Source organism: Microcaecilia unicolor, chromosome 8 (genome assembly GCF_901765095.1).
Source record: "Microcaecilia unicolor chromosome 8, aMicUni1.1, whole genome shotgun sequence".
NCBI classification, from domain to species: Eukaryota; Metazoa; Chordata; class Amphibia; order Gymnophiona; family Siphonopidae; genus Microcaecilia; species Microcaecilia unicolor.
The window spans coordinates 156,616,725-156,628,946 of NC_044038.1; the positions used below are offsets into that span (position 1 = coordinate 156,616,725).

The 12,222-nt window shown below is 50.8% G+C and overlaps 1 protein-coding gene across 2 annotated transcripts in view; it reads left to right on the plus strand.

Moving 5' to 3' along the window:
* G3BP1 (G3BP stress granule assembly factor 1) overlaps positions 1–12,222 on the plus strand; it is a 149,471-nt gene that overhangs the window by 92,992 nt on the left and 44,257 nt on the right. The gene's annotated exons all lie outside the window — the stretch shown is intronic.

The following is a 12,222-nucleotide window of genomic DNA, read 5'->3' on the forward strand; positions in this document are numbered from 1 at the left end:
CAAAAATCTGCCTGGGGGTGGCTGCTGGCTTGCCAGTTGTTAGCCGGGGTGTTAGAGGCTATAGCAGCTTCACTTTGAAGGCACATAGGTCAGCCCTTTCCCTGCCTTACCCATGCCCCCGTGGATGTGGACATATTAGCTTGCTTTTCCCTGGCCTTTCCCACTCAGTGGATGCAGGCACATTGGTTCGCCTTTCCCTGCCTTTCCCACTTATCTGAGCCTCCGGAGTGTTTTTATTTACCTCTTTTGCCTCTGCTTTCCTCACAGCGTTAAAAAAAATAATAATAATTAAAGTTGCGTCGCGCTTTAGCGCTGCGATCTTGGAAAAGAGGTTTTTTTTCTTGAGATTCTTCTGCAGGACCGGAGTTGTGACACTCGGTCTAGTGAGGTAAGAGTGTTTTCTGAGTCCTCCGGGGTGGGCCCGCGATCGGGACGTTTTTGGCGCGAACCGCCATTTTTTAAATTTTACCGCCGTTTTCGGCGATGGCTGCGGAGACTGTAAAGCGCTGTTCTAAATGTGGTAAACGCAAATCAGCAGTGGGGCTCTGTAATTCGTGCTGTACAGACGGTAGAGCCGGCCCGAGCATGGCGAACGGCCATCTTTTGCGCTCTGAGATGGCAGCAGACACCATTTTGGATTTTCCACATGGCGTGGCCTCCGTTGTGATGGAGAGCCCTGAATCCGGGGGGGGGGGGGGGGGTCCTCTGAGTGAGGCTAATAATAGAGCTGATAGCCCTGGTAAGGGAGGGGTTTTCTCCCCTGATTTTGTTTTAATGCTGCATAAGGCGTACATGCTTAAAAGAGCTCTTCCACAGGGATCTTCGGACCCTTTGCCTGCCCCCCCCCCCCCCCCCCCCCCCCCCCCCCGGTGGATCCTGGCCTTTTGGAGTTGGCTTTGCCTGTTTCTTCTCCTCCTGATAAACGCAGAAGGGCTAATTCCCCTTCTGAGTGTGGCCCCCCCCCCCCCCGGTGGTTGGGCTATGAGGATTATGAGAGGTCTGGCAGAACTTCTTGGGCTGAGGAGCCAGAGTCAGGTGCAGAATTGCCACAGGTGCTGCTTGATCCATCTGCGGTGAGGATTTTTCACCGCGAGGAGCTGCCAGCGCTTATTTCAGATGCCTTACAAGCCCTCTCGATTGAAGATCCTGGGAGTGGCACAGCCTCCTCTGTTAATCCAAGGATGGCTAGTACCAGAAAGCCTGCTCGAGCCTTTCCTTTGCATGACTCCATCCAAGAGCTTATTTCGGCTCAATGGGCTGACCTCGAGGGACCTTTGAAGGTTGCCAGGGCTATGGGGCAATTATACCCTCTGAGTGAGGAACATTTGGCTCGCTTTGCAATGCCTAAAGTGGATACCCTGGTCACGGCTGTGACAGAGAACTACCCTCCCTGTTGAAGGAGGTGTTGCCCTGAAGGATATTCAAGACCGCAGGCTTGATTCAGCTCTGAAGCGGTCCTTTGATTTGGCAGGTCTCACTGTTCGGGCGTCTGCATGCAGTTGTTATGCTGCTAGAGCCTGCCTGGCTTGGTTACAGCAGGCAGTGGAACAGCCCGGTGATGGAGCGGAGACCTTATCTGAAGTAGCTCCGCGGATGGAGTTGGCCTTGTCCTTTTTGGCTGACGCCCTTTATGATATGGTCAGAGTTTTGGCTAAACAAATGACTGTAGCAGTGGTGGCTTGTCGCACTCTTTGGCTACGACATTGGGCGGCGGATATGGCCTCTAAGCAAAGGTTGGTGAAGTTGCCCTTTCAAGGCCTTCTCCTGTTTGGTGAGGAGCTGGAAAACATTGTTAAAGGCCTGGGGGATTCCAAACCTCAGCGCTTGGCCGAAGATAGGCCGAAGCTTTCCTCTAAGGGTCAGGCGGTCCGCTCCTCTTACAGACCTCGCTTCCGTGAAGCTAGAAGGTACCGCCCGGGGCGTGCTGCTGGGTTCACTTTGCGTGCCCGCTTTCAGCAGAGAAACTTCTTTCGCACGGACAAACGTTCTGCAGCTGCCGGTTCAAGGCCTGGAGTTCAGGGGCAACCCTCTCAATGATGGTGCGCCGGCCCCCTCCTCGTTTCCTGTCATCGGAGGAAGACTTTCTCTCTTTTTCGAGGAGTGGGCCAAAATCTCCGCAGATCAGTGGGTCTTGGACCTGATCAGAGACTGATACTGAATAGAATTCGATGCCCCAGTGAGAGACGTGTTTGTGGAGTCCCGATGCGGTTCTGCCGCCAAACGGATGGCGGTAGAGGAGACTTTGCACAGTCTGTGCCAGATAGGGGCTGTGACCCCGGTGCCTCCCGCCGAACAAGGTTTAGGCCGCTACTCCATTTACTTTGTGGTGCCACGAAAAGGCGGGTCTTTTCGCCAGATCCTGGACTTAAGAGTTAAACAAGTCCTTAAGAGTGCGGCATTTTCACATGGAAATCCTGCGCTCCGTCATTGCGGCGGTACAGCCAGGAGAGTTTCTCACGTCTCTAGACCTGAAAGAAGCTTACTTGCACATACCAATTTAGCCCCCGCACCAGAAGTTTCTGCGGTTTGCGGTGTTGGGAAAACATTTCCAGTTTTGGGCCTTGCCTTTTGGCCTTGCCACAGCTCCCTGAACCTTCTCCAAGGTAATGGTGGTAGTAGCTGCCTTTCTCAGGCGAGAGGGTATCCGGGTTCACCCGTACCTAGACGACTGGCTCATCAGAGCAGGCTCAGAAAAAGAGTCGTCTAGCTACAGCCAGAGTGGTTTCAGTCCTTCAATCTCTGGGCTGGGTCGTCAATATGGCCAAAAGTTACCTGACCACCTCGCAATCTCTAGAATATTTGGGGGCCAGGTTCGACACAGCCTCGGGCTATGTGTTTCTTCCTGAGCAAAGGCGGTGCAAGCTTCAGAATCAGGTCCGTCTGCTCCTGAGGATGCCCCGCCTGCGAGCTTGGGACATTGTCCAGCTGTTGGTATCGATGACGGCCACCTTGGAAGTGGTGCTATGGGCGAGAGCGCACCTGAGATCACTACAGTATTCTCTACTTCAACGATGGTCTCCAGTATCTCAGGATTATCAGTGCAGACTTTCTTGGCTCCCTGCGGTCCGCCTCAGTATGGAGTAGTGGCTCTCGGACAGCATGTTGCGGCGGGGAATGCCGCTGGCGCTCCACGATTGGTGCCTAGTGGTTACATGCCAGCCTGAAGGGCTGGGGTGCACATTGCCAGGGGAAGCATGCCCAGGGTCTGTGGACACCCAACGAGTCAGAGTGGTCTATCAACCGCCTGGAGTTGAAAGCGGTGTTTCTGGCTCTTCTGGCCTTTCAAGTGACCCTGGAAGGATTGGCTGTCCGAGTGATGTCGGACAACACGGCAGCAATGGCCTACATAAGTCGACAAGGCGGCACTCAGTGCAGAGCTCTAGCCGCGCAGGCCGAACAAATTTGCCACTGGGCCGAGCTGCATCTACAGTCCCTGTCAGCTCACATTGCAGGTCAGAGCAACATGCAGCCGACTATCTAAGCAGGCATCAGATCGCTCCAGCGGAGTGGGAACTAGCAGACGATGTATTCCTGCAGATATGTGCCAAATGGGGCAAGCCAGTGATGGATCTTATGGCGACCAGTTCCAATGCCAAAGCCCCGTGCTTCTTCAGCAGACGGAGGGATCCTCGCTCTGCCAGGTTGGATGCCTTGGCTCAACCCTGGCCCCTGGGCTTGCTGTATGTCTTCTCTCCGTGGCTCTTGATAGGGCGAGTGCTCCTGTGGATTCGGCTGCATCCAGGAGAAGTGGTGCTCATCGCCCCGGATTGGCCCAGCAGACCTTGGTATGCGGACCTCCGACAGATGCTGTTGGAGGCTCCCTTTCCGTTACCTCTGGTTCCGCACCTGTTGTCACAGGGTCCGGTGGCCATGGAGGACGCCTGCCGCTTTGGTCTTATGGCATGGCGATTGAGAGGGCGCAATTGAGAGAGGCTACTCAAATAAGGTAATTTCCACTCTCCTGCAGGCCCGTAAGCACTCCACTTCCGTGGCTTATGCCAGGATTTGGCGCCAGTTTGAAGTCTGGTGTGTTTCAAGAGTGCTTTCTCTGTTGCAGGCTCCTGTCTCGTCGATTCTGGACTTTTTGCAAGATGGTGTACACAGAGGCTTGGCCTATAATTCCCTGCGGGTGCAAGTGGCAGCATTGGCCTCCCTGCGTGGCAAGGTTGAAGGCGTGTCCTTAGCTGCTCATCCAGATGTGGCACGGTTTCTTAGAGGGGTGCTTCGGCTCCATCCTTCCGTGTGGGCACCTTGTCCAGCTTGGAACCTGGAGTTAGTATTGAAGGCTCTTCAGGGGGCTTCCTTTGAACCGCTTCGCCGTGCTTCAGAGAAAGATTTGACACTGAAGGCCGTCTTTTTAGTGGCCATTACCTCGGTGAGACGGGTGTCAGAGCTCCAGGCGCTGTCCTGTAGAGACCCTTTTCTGCAATTCTCAGAGTCAGGGGTAACTGTTCGGACCGTGCCTTCCTTCATGCCTAAGGTGGTTTGAGTTTCACTTAAAGCAGCCTGTTTTTCTTCCCTCCTTTGAGGAGGAGTTTCCAGATTCATATGGGCAGTTGCACCTTTTGGATGTGCGCAGGACTCTGTTGCAGTATCTGCGAATTACAAATTCTTTCAGGACCTCTGATCATCTTTGTGCTGTTTGCAGGTCCTCGCAGAGGGTCCTCAGCGTCTAAAGCCACTATTGCCCGTTGGCTCAAAGAAGCTATCTTTTCAGCATATCTGCTGTCTGGCCGGGCTCCGCCTGAAGCTTTTAAGGCACATTCCACAAGAGCGATTTCCTCTTCCTGGGCGGAAACTGCAGCACTATCTCTTCATGAGATTTGTAGTGCTGCAACATGGGTTTCTAAGTTCTCTTTCGCCCGACATTAGAGGCTGGATGTGGCTGCAAGGAGGGATGCGCGTTTTGGAGCACAGGTGCTAACGCGTGGCGTGGCTTGTTCCCACCCTATTTAGGGATTGCTTTGTTACATCCCATACGTAATGGCTTCATCTGCTTGATGACAAGGAAGGGAAAATTAGGTTCTTACCATGATAATTTTCTTTCCTTTAGTCATAACAGATGAAGCCATGAGCCCTCCCTGTATGATTCTGTATTGCAGTGATTCTGATTTTAGGTGCTGTTCTTGTTTCCTGAAGTTATTCCTTCCTTGGGGAGTCGGAAAAGAGTCTTCAGGATTCTTGTTACTATTGTAGGAGGATGAGTTCATTCCCTCCAGTTCATGTTTTGGGAGGATGAGTTTTGTTCCCTCCAGGAGGATGCAAGTATTTCCTCCGTTTAAGTGGAGGTCGAGTTTATTCCCTCCAGGAGGATGAGTTCATTCCCTCCTTTTTTGAGTTTATGCCCTTGTTAAGGGGCCATTGTTCGCTGTGAGGAAAGTTCATGTTATTCCCATTGCGGTTTGCCATACTGCTTTGGAAGCTTCAAATACTGAAGAGGCAGTGGAGCTAGCTGGCCATGAGGCACTGTGAAAAGTTGAGTGCTCTCTATCTCCCCCTGCTGGTTGATGGACACAACCCATACGTAATGGCTTCATCTGCTATGACTAAAGGAAAGAAAATTATCATAAGAACCTAATTTTCCCATATAGGAGCAATGAATACAGTAAGTAAAAAAAATAAAAAAAAAATGTGGTTATCTTTTCAGTTGGTATTTGTAAAGGCGACTACTTTTGCTTTTGGAAATTTCCTGTACTCTCCTTGCAGAACTCATATTCCTAGATCTCCTTGTGTGCACTGCATGTTTGAGATCTGCCAATTCAGATTTTCTCAGTCAGGTCTGGGAATTAGATTCCAAAATTTTCCTCCGACTTTCTGATCATCAAAACTGAAGATGTTGGATATTTCAGCAAGTGTGTTTCTTCACGGATGTGGAATGTTGTATTCATATGTGTGTTCATTCTCCTTCAACCCATACAATATTTCTTGTACCACTGGCCAGTCCAAAAGCATAATAGATCCACCTTCATGCCTAACAGTTGGAAAGGTGGGGTTTCCCCCCTCTTTTTAGCTGCTTTGTCAACCTTTTTTTCTTCATATATATACATTGTGTGATTGTGGATGAATGTTTGTTTTTTTTTGTTCTTTTATTCATTCCATAACACTTTATTTTAGTGGATTTCAGGCTTACCAAGATTTTATTGTGCATATTTTAGGTAAATGCATTTGTGGAAAGTGTTTTCATTCTGAGAACTCCCATTTAGATAATTGTTGTATAAGCAGTGTTGTACTATAGATATATTCCCCACTGCTAAATTTCTTTTTAGCAGGTTATTGCAGCGATGTGTGTTCTGTTTCTCAAATCTGACCTATTTTTTGGGCCGTTCTATAAATTTTTCTTGCTCGTCAACATCTTGCCTTGATGCCATCAGTTGCATGGAACTTCCATTCTATTCCAAAAATATTTTAATGGTGTTGATTGGAGGAGCTGAAATCTGGAGGATTTAATAGGCAAAATGACAAATTTATCACCTGGATCAGATGGTATCCACTCCATGACAATTGTCAATTGTCATGAAGACCCAAAAATGAAATTAGACACCGCCATCACCGCACACTCTTGTTTAGCCTCTGCAGTGGTGGGTACTTTGGCTGAGGTACATGCTGTCATCCTCTCCAACAAGAACATGCTAGACCCAGGAGAATGGGCATTGGCAGATGTGGCCTTTGAATGCATTGTCAGTTGCTGTGAGGAACCAGTTCTGTATTTAATAGCCGCCAGGATTTTCATCCGCACTAAGAAGTGTCAGTTGGCTGGGATAGATGCCCTGATCAGTTCTGCCCTCAGAGTGGTCTGTTCCTTCTGTGACCCCTGGTTAGGATGATCCAGAGGTTGGAGAATGAACTGAGCCTGGTGGTTTTATAGTGAGTCTAGTTGACCCTAAAGCCCATAGTAGATAAATCTCATGAGGCTAAAGATGGAGGAACCGTTACAGCTCTGAGTGTGGCCACCTAACTTCAAGACGTTAGTTTGCTAAACATAGCTCTGATCTTTCTTATGACCTGGTTCTTGAAGGCAAAGTTTAAGAAAAGGTTATTCTGTCTGTGATCTTGGCTTGTTACAGTCCAGGACAAGGTAGATATCTCTGGCCTACACCCAAGTGTGAAGGATTTTTGAGACTTGGTGCCAGGACCACGGAGTCAACTCATTTCATTCTTCTTGCCAGATGATTTTTGTGTGTTCAAGGTCGTCTCTTGGGCTTGGCTTTTAATTTTGTAGAATTGCAGATGGTGGTGATTGCACCGGCCCACTACAACAGGCATTGTCACCTGTTGGTAGCTCATCTGGATGCAGGACGTTTTTGAGGAGTGTCGAGTACATTAGACTTCCTCAGCATCCCATTGTACCTCCTTGGGACTTGGTCAAGGTGGTTAGGTTAAGACACCCTTTTGAGCCTCTCCAGGAGACTTCTCTGAAGGTTCTTGATATTCCTTGTGGCAATCTGTTCAGCACAAATGATTTTGGAGTTAATGGGTGCTCTCCATATTGGGAGCCCTGTTTGGTGACCTCTGAAGAGAAGGTAATTTCATGCAGTTCCCTCATTTTTGTTCCCAAGGATATTGCCTCTTCAAGTGAATCAGGTGACTTCCCTCCCATAGTTTTGAGAGGTATGAGACTTGAGCTGTCTTCTGAGGTGGGCCTGAATAACTTCATCCACTCCTTTTGTACTACCCCAAGCTGTCATTAAAATTGTAGTTCCACCTCCTCTGCCCCTCCAGTCATGTCGCATCCCTTCCTTTCTGTTTATAATTTGACTGTAAGCTGCCTAGATGTCTTCCATGATTGGCAGACTAGTAAATCCCTAATAAACTTGAAATTTTGTGAGTTTACATCTCCTTAGACCAGGGGTTCTCCTAGCTACTCAGTTTTCTCTTCAATGACTTTGCATGAGATTTGCATACAATGGAGATAATTTGTGAAAAATTTCTCATGCAAATTCATTGTAGGTATCCTGAAGACCTGATAGCTAGGTGTGTCCTAAGGATTGGGTTGAGAACCATTGTCATAGAAAACTGCTGGGACTAGCTGGGATCTAGAAATTCTCTGGTTCATGCATTTATTATTATTACTTCTAGGCTTGGCTATTGTAAAAGTCTCTTATTGTGATCTGCCTAAATATCAAATGCAGAGACTTCAGCTGATCCACAACACTTAATTGATGCATAAAAAAAATCTGATCATATATCATTTGATTTTATTGGAGCTCCAAAGGTTGCCTATTGAGGCCCTTATTCAGTTTAAGATTCTTTATTTGGAGCTGCTTTGGTGGTCAAAAAGCAAGGTAAGACCAAACTTCCTGATTTTTAATTTCCTTGCATTTAGCCAAGTCCAACGAGACCAGTTCAGATGTCCCCCCTTTCCCTTGGTTCTGTTTTCCTGGATCACCTTACTTGGATAGTAAGTTCCAGGCGGTGCTGTTATGTCACATCCAAATTTGGGCTGAGGGTGACCTCCCTCCCCCTTCCTTTTTCAGTTTGGTTATAGAGGGGTAGGAGGAGTTACTTGCTTTATTAGAGGGGATACTAGGCTGTTAGAGATGCATTATTAGAGGGGCTACTGGGCTGCCTGTTCTGGTTATACCCAAGGAAAGAAAATTATCTCATAAAACCAAATTTTTCTTTCTGTTCACTTACGGGTTATCAAAACATGCTTTTTTAACAAGAGTTGTCTCAAGTTTTGCGCACAACCTTTAAGCTTAAGGAACAAATTGCCACTAATTTTACAGCTTCCATATCATCAAGCTGATCAATCCATAGACTGGTGGGTTGTGTCCATCTACCAGCAGGTGGAGATAGAGAGCAAACTTTTGCCTCCCTATATGTGGTCATGTGCTGCCGGAAACTCCTCAGTATGTTCTCTATCTCAGCAGGTGGTGGTCACACACAGCAGCAGCTCTGGCTAGGCCTCCAAGCCTAATCCTTAGGTTTTGTTGAGGCCTGGGGTTGAGGGCTCTTTTGAGCAAGTGAAAACCTGGTGGTGCCAGGTCCCTCCTTTTCTCCCCCCTCCCGCTGGCTCCGTTTAAAAAAAAAAAAAAATTTTTAAACGTCTTTAAAGGCGTTTAATTCGACGTTTCTTTAAACGTTCATTGCAGCTACTCACTGGGACACCAGTTCGTTACAGCTCGGAGCGGCAAGCAGGTAATTTTACCTTTTTATAGCGGGTAGGGGGTTCCCCGATTCTTCTCCTCGTGGCAATGGCGTCGGAGGGCGAGGGCGCAAAGGGTCGCTCCCCGGATCGCTGGAGCGCTTCTAGAGGGGATGCGGGGGTTTTACAACCTGATTCGCCCTTGATGGGTGATAGTTTAGTGACCGATGAACGTCCCGGTCGTTCCTCCGGCGTGGCGGTTTTTTCCCGCCATAAACGCCCATCCCCCGCTCCTCGCCTCCGCCATCTTGGCCGGCCACGCGGCTCGGACGGCTTCTTCGTGGGCCGCCCTTGAGGTTGGAGACATTAATGCCATGAACGCCCTTAATTTGGGCGACGGCACAAAAGCGGCTAAAGTTAAGCGCCGTTCTTCCCGCGCGGCTCCTTCACGGAGTTTCGCGCCGGACGCCATTTTGGATGCGCAGCATGTCTCTCCCCCGCTATTGCGAGCGCCGGTTGAGAGTGCGTCTAGGGCTGTTGCCCAGGCTGCGGAAGTGCACAGTCTGGGGGGTTTCTCCCCCGAGTTTGTTTTGCTGCTGCATCAGGCTTTCCTCATGCAAAACGCTGCCCCTGCTCCCTCTTCTGATAGAGGTTGAGGTTCCCAGAGGTAAACGCCCTCGGGTTGATTTCCAGGCCTTGGAGGACTTTTGTCTCCTCCGATGTAGATGAGGGCAGCGTGTCTGAGGTCTCCCAACGATCCTTTGCGGATTCCTTGGAGGAGATAGATCCCCGCTCGGATGGAGCGGATGACCCCTCTGCAGCGCGGCTTTTTAGCCCAGAGGATTTGCCCAACCTGTTGTTACAGGCCATGGACACTTTGAAGATTTCCTCTCCGGAGGACGTCTCTCCCTCAGCCCCTGTTGGCTCTGCCATTATGCTGGGGACGAAGCGCCCGCCTAGAACCTTCCACGTGCATGATGCCATGCACACCTTAATTGCGGCTCAATGGGATGTCCCGGAAACGAGCCTTAAAGTGGCTGGGCCATGTCCCGCCTCTATCCTTTGGCTGTGAGTGAACGTGAGGCCTATCTGTGGCCTACCGTGGATTCTTTAATCACTGCGGTGACTAAGAAAACGGCGTTGCCGGTGGAAGGTGGCACGGCCCTAAAGGACGCCCAAGACAGAAGATTGGAGGCGGCCTTAAGGTCGTCCTTTGAGGCAGCTGCTTTAAGTTTGCAGGCCTCAGTTTGCGGCTCCTATGTGGCCAGGGCGTGCCGGACTATGGTGCAGCGGGCTTCCCCCTCGGATCATTCCTTGAGGGCTGATTGGCCGGCCCTGGAATCGGGCTTAGCCTATTTGGCTCAGACAGTCTCTGCGCGGCGGTGGCTTTGGCTGAAACATTGGTCTGCTGACCACGCCTCTAAATCCCGCCTGGCTAGATTGCCTTTTAAAGGCAAGCTGCTCTTTGGGGTCGAGCTGGACAAAATCGTGACCGATCTCGGCACGTCTAAGGGCAAGAAATTACCAGAGGTCAGGGCTCGGGTTAGTACTCGTCCCGATACCTCCAGAGGACGGTTGCAGGAAGCCCATCGGTACCGCCCGGGCAATTCGGGTTCCTCTGCCCCCTCTTCCTTCAAGAGGAATTTCTCCCCCAAGCAGCATTCCTTTCGCAGAGACCGCCGTCCCGGAGGTGCTCCCTCCGGTCCTCCCCCAGGGTCTCGTACCCAATGACGGGGCCTTGGTCCACGCCCCAGTGCAGATTGGAGGACGGCTGTCCTCGTTTCTGGGCGAGTGGACCACTATAACTTCAGACGCGTGGGTGCTGGAAGTCATCAGAGACGGCTACAAGCTAGAGTTCTGCCAACCCTTAAGAGACGGGTTTGTACTCTCTCCCTGCAAGTCTCCGGTCAAGCTGTGGTAGTGCAGCAGACCTTGGACAACCTGATCCGCCTGGGTGCGGTCGTTCCGGTGCCAAAAAATCAGATTGGCAAGGGACGTTACTCCATTTACTTTGTGGTTCCAAAGAAAGGAGGTTCTGTCCGGCCTATCCTCGACCTCAAGGGGTCAATCGGGCCTGGAAAGTGAGGCACTTTCGCATGGAGACTCTCCGCTCTGTTATAGCGGCAGTGAAGGCAGGAGAGTTCTTGGCTTCCTTGGACATCAAGGAAGCGTACCTGCATATTCCCATCTGGCCTCCTCTCCAACGCTTTCTGCGTTTTACAGTCCTGAGACGACACTTCCAGTTCAGAGCCCTCCCTTTCGGGTTGGCTACTGCTCCGCGGACCTTTTCCAAAGTAATGGGGGTCATAGCGGCCTTCCTGCTAAAGGAAGGAGTACAAGTCCATCCTTATCTGGACGACTGGTTGATCCGAGCCCCCTCTTATGCAGAGTGCGGCAAAGCTATGGACCGGGTAGTTGCTCTTTTGAGCTCCCTGGGATGGATCATCAACTGGAAGAAGAGCCAGCTGCGCCCGACTCAGTCCCTGGTGTATCTGGGAGTTCGATTCGACACCCAAGTGGGCAGAGTGTTCCTGCCAGACAATCGGATTGTCAAGCTTCAGGCTCAGGTGGACTAGTTCCTAGTAGCCTCTCCTATTCGGGCTTGGGACTACGTGCAGCTGTTGGGCTCTATGACGGCCACGATGGAAGTAGTGCCCTGGGCCAGGGCTCATATGAGACCACTACAGCTATCTCTGCTGCTGCGCTGGACTCCGATGTCGGAGGATTATGCTGTGCGCCTTCCCGTGGACCCAGCAGTGCGCAAGGCGCTGAGCTGGTGGACGCAGACAGACAAGTTGTCTGCAGGATTGCCTCTGGTGACCCTGGAGTGGATTGTCGTCACGACAGACGCCTCTTTGATGGGCTGGGGAGCCCACTGCTTGGGAAGGACAGCGCAGGGGCTCTAGTCTCCTGCAGAGGCAAGTGGTCTATCAACCTCCTGGAACTGAGCCATTCGGTTGGTGTTATTGGAGTTCATCCCGGTACTGGTGTTGAAGCCTGTACGGGTCCTGTCGGACAATGCCACGGCTGTGGCCTATATCAACCGCCAGGGAGGTACCAAGAGCGCCCCTCTAGCCAGGAGGCTATGAGTCTTTGCCAGTGGGCGGAAGCGAACCTGGAGCAGCTTGCAGCGGCCC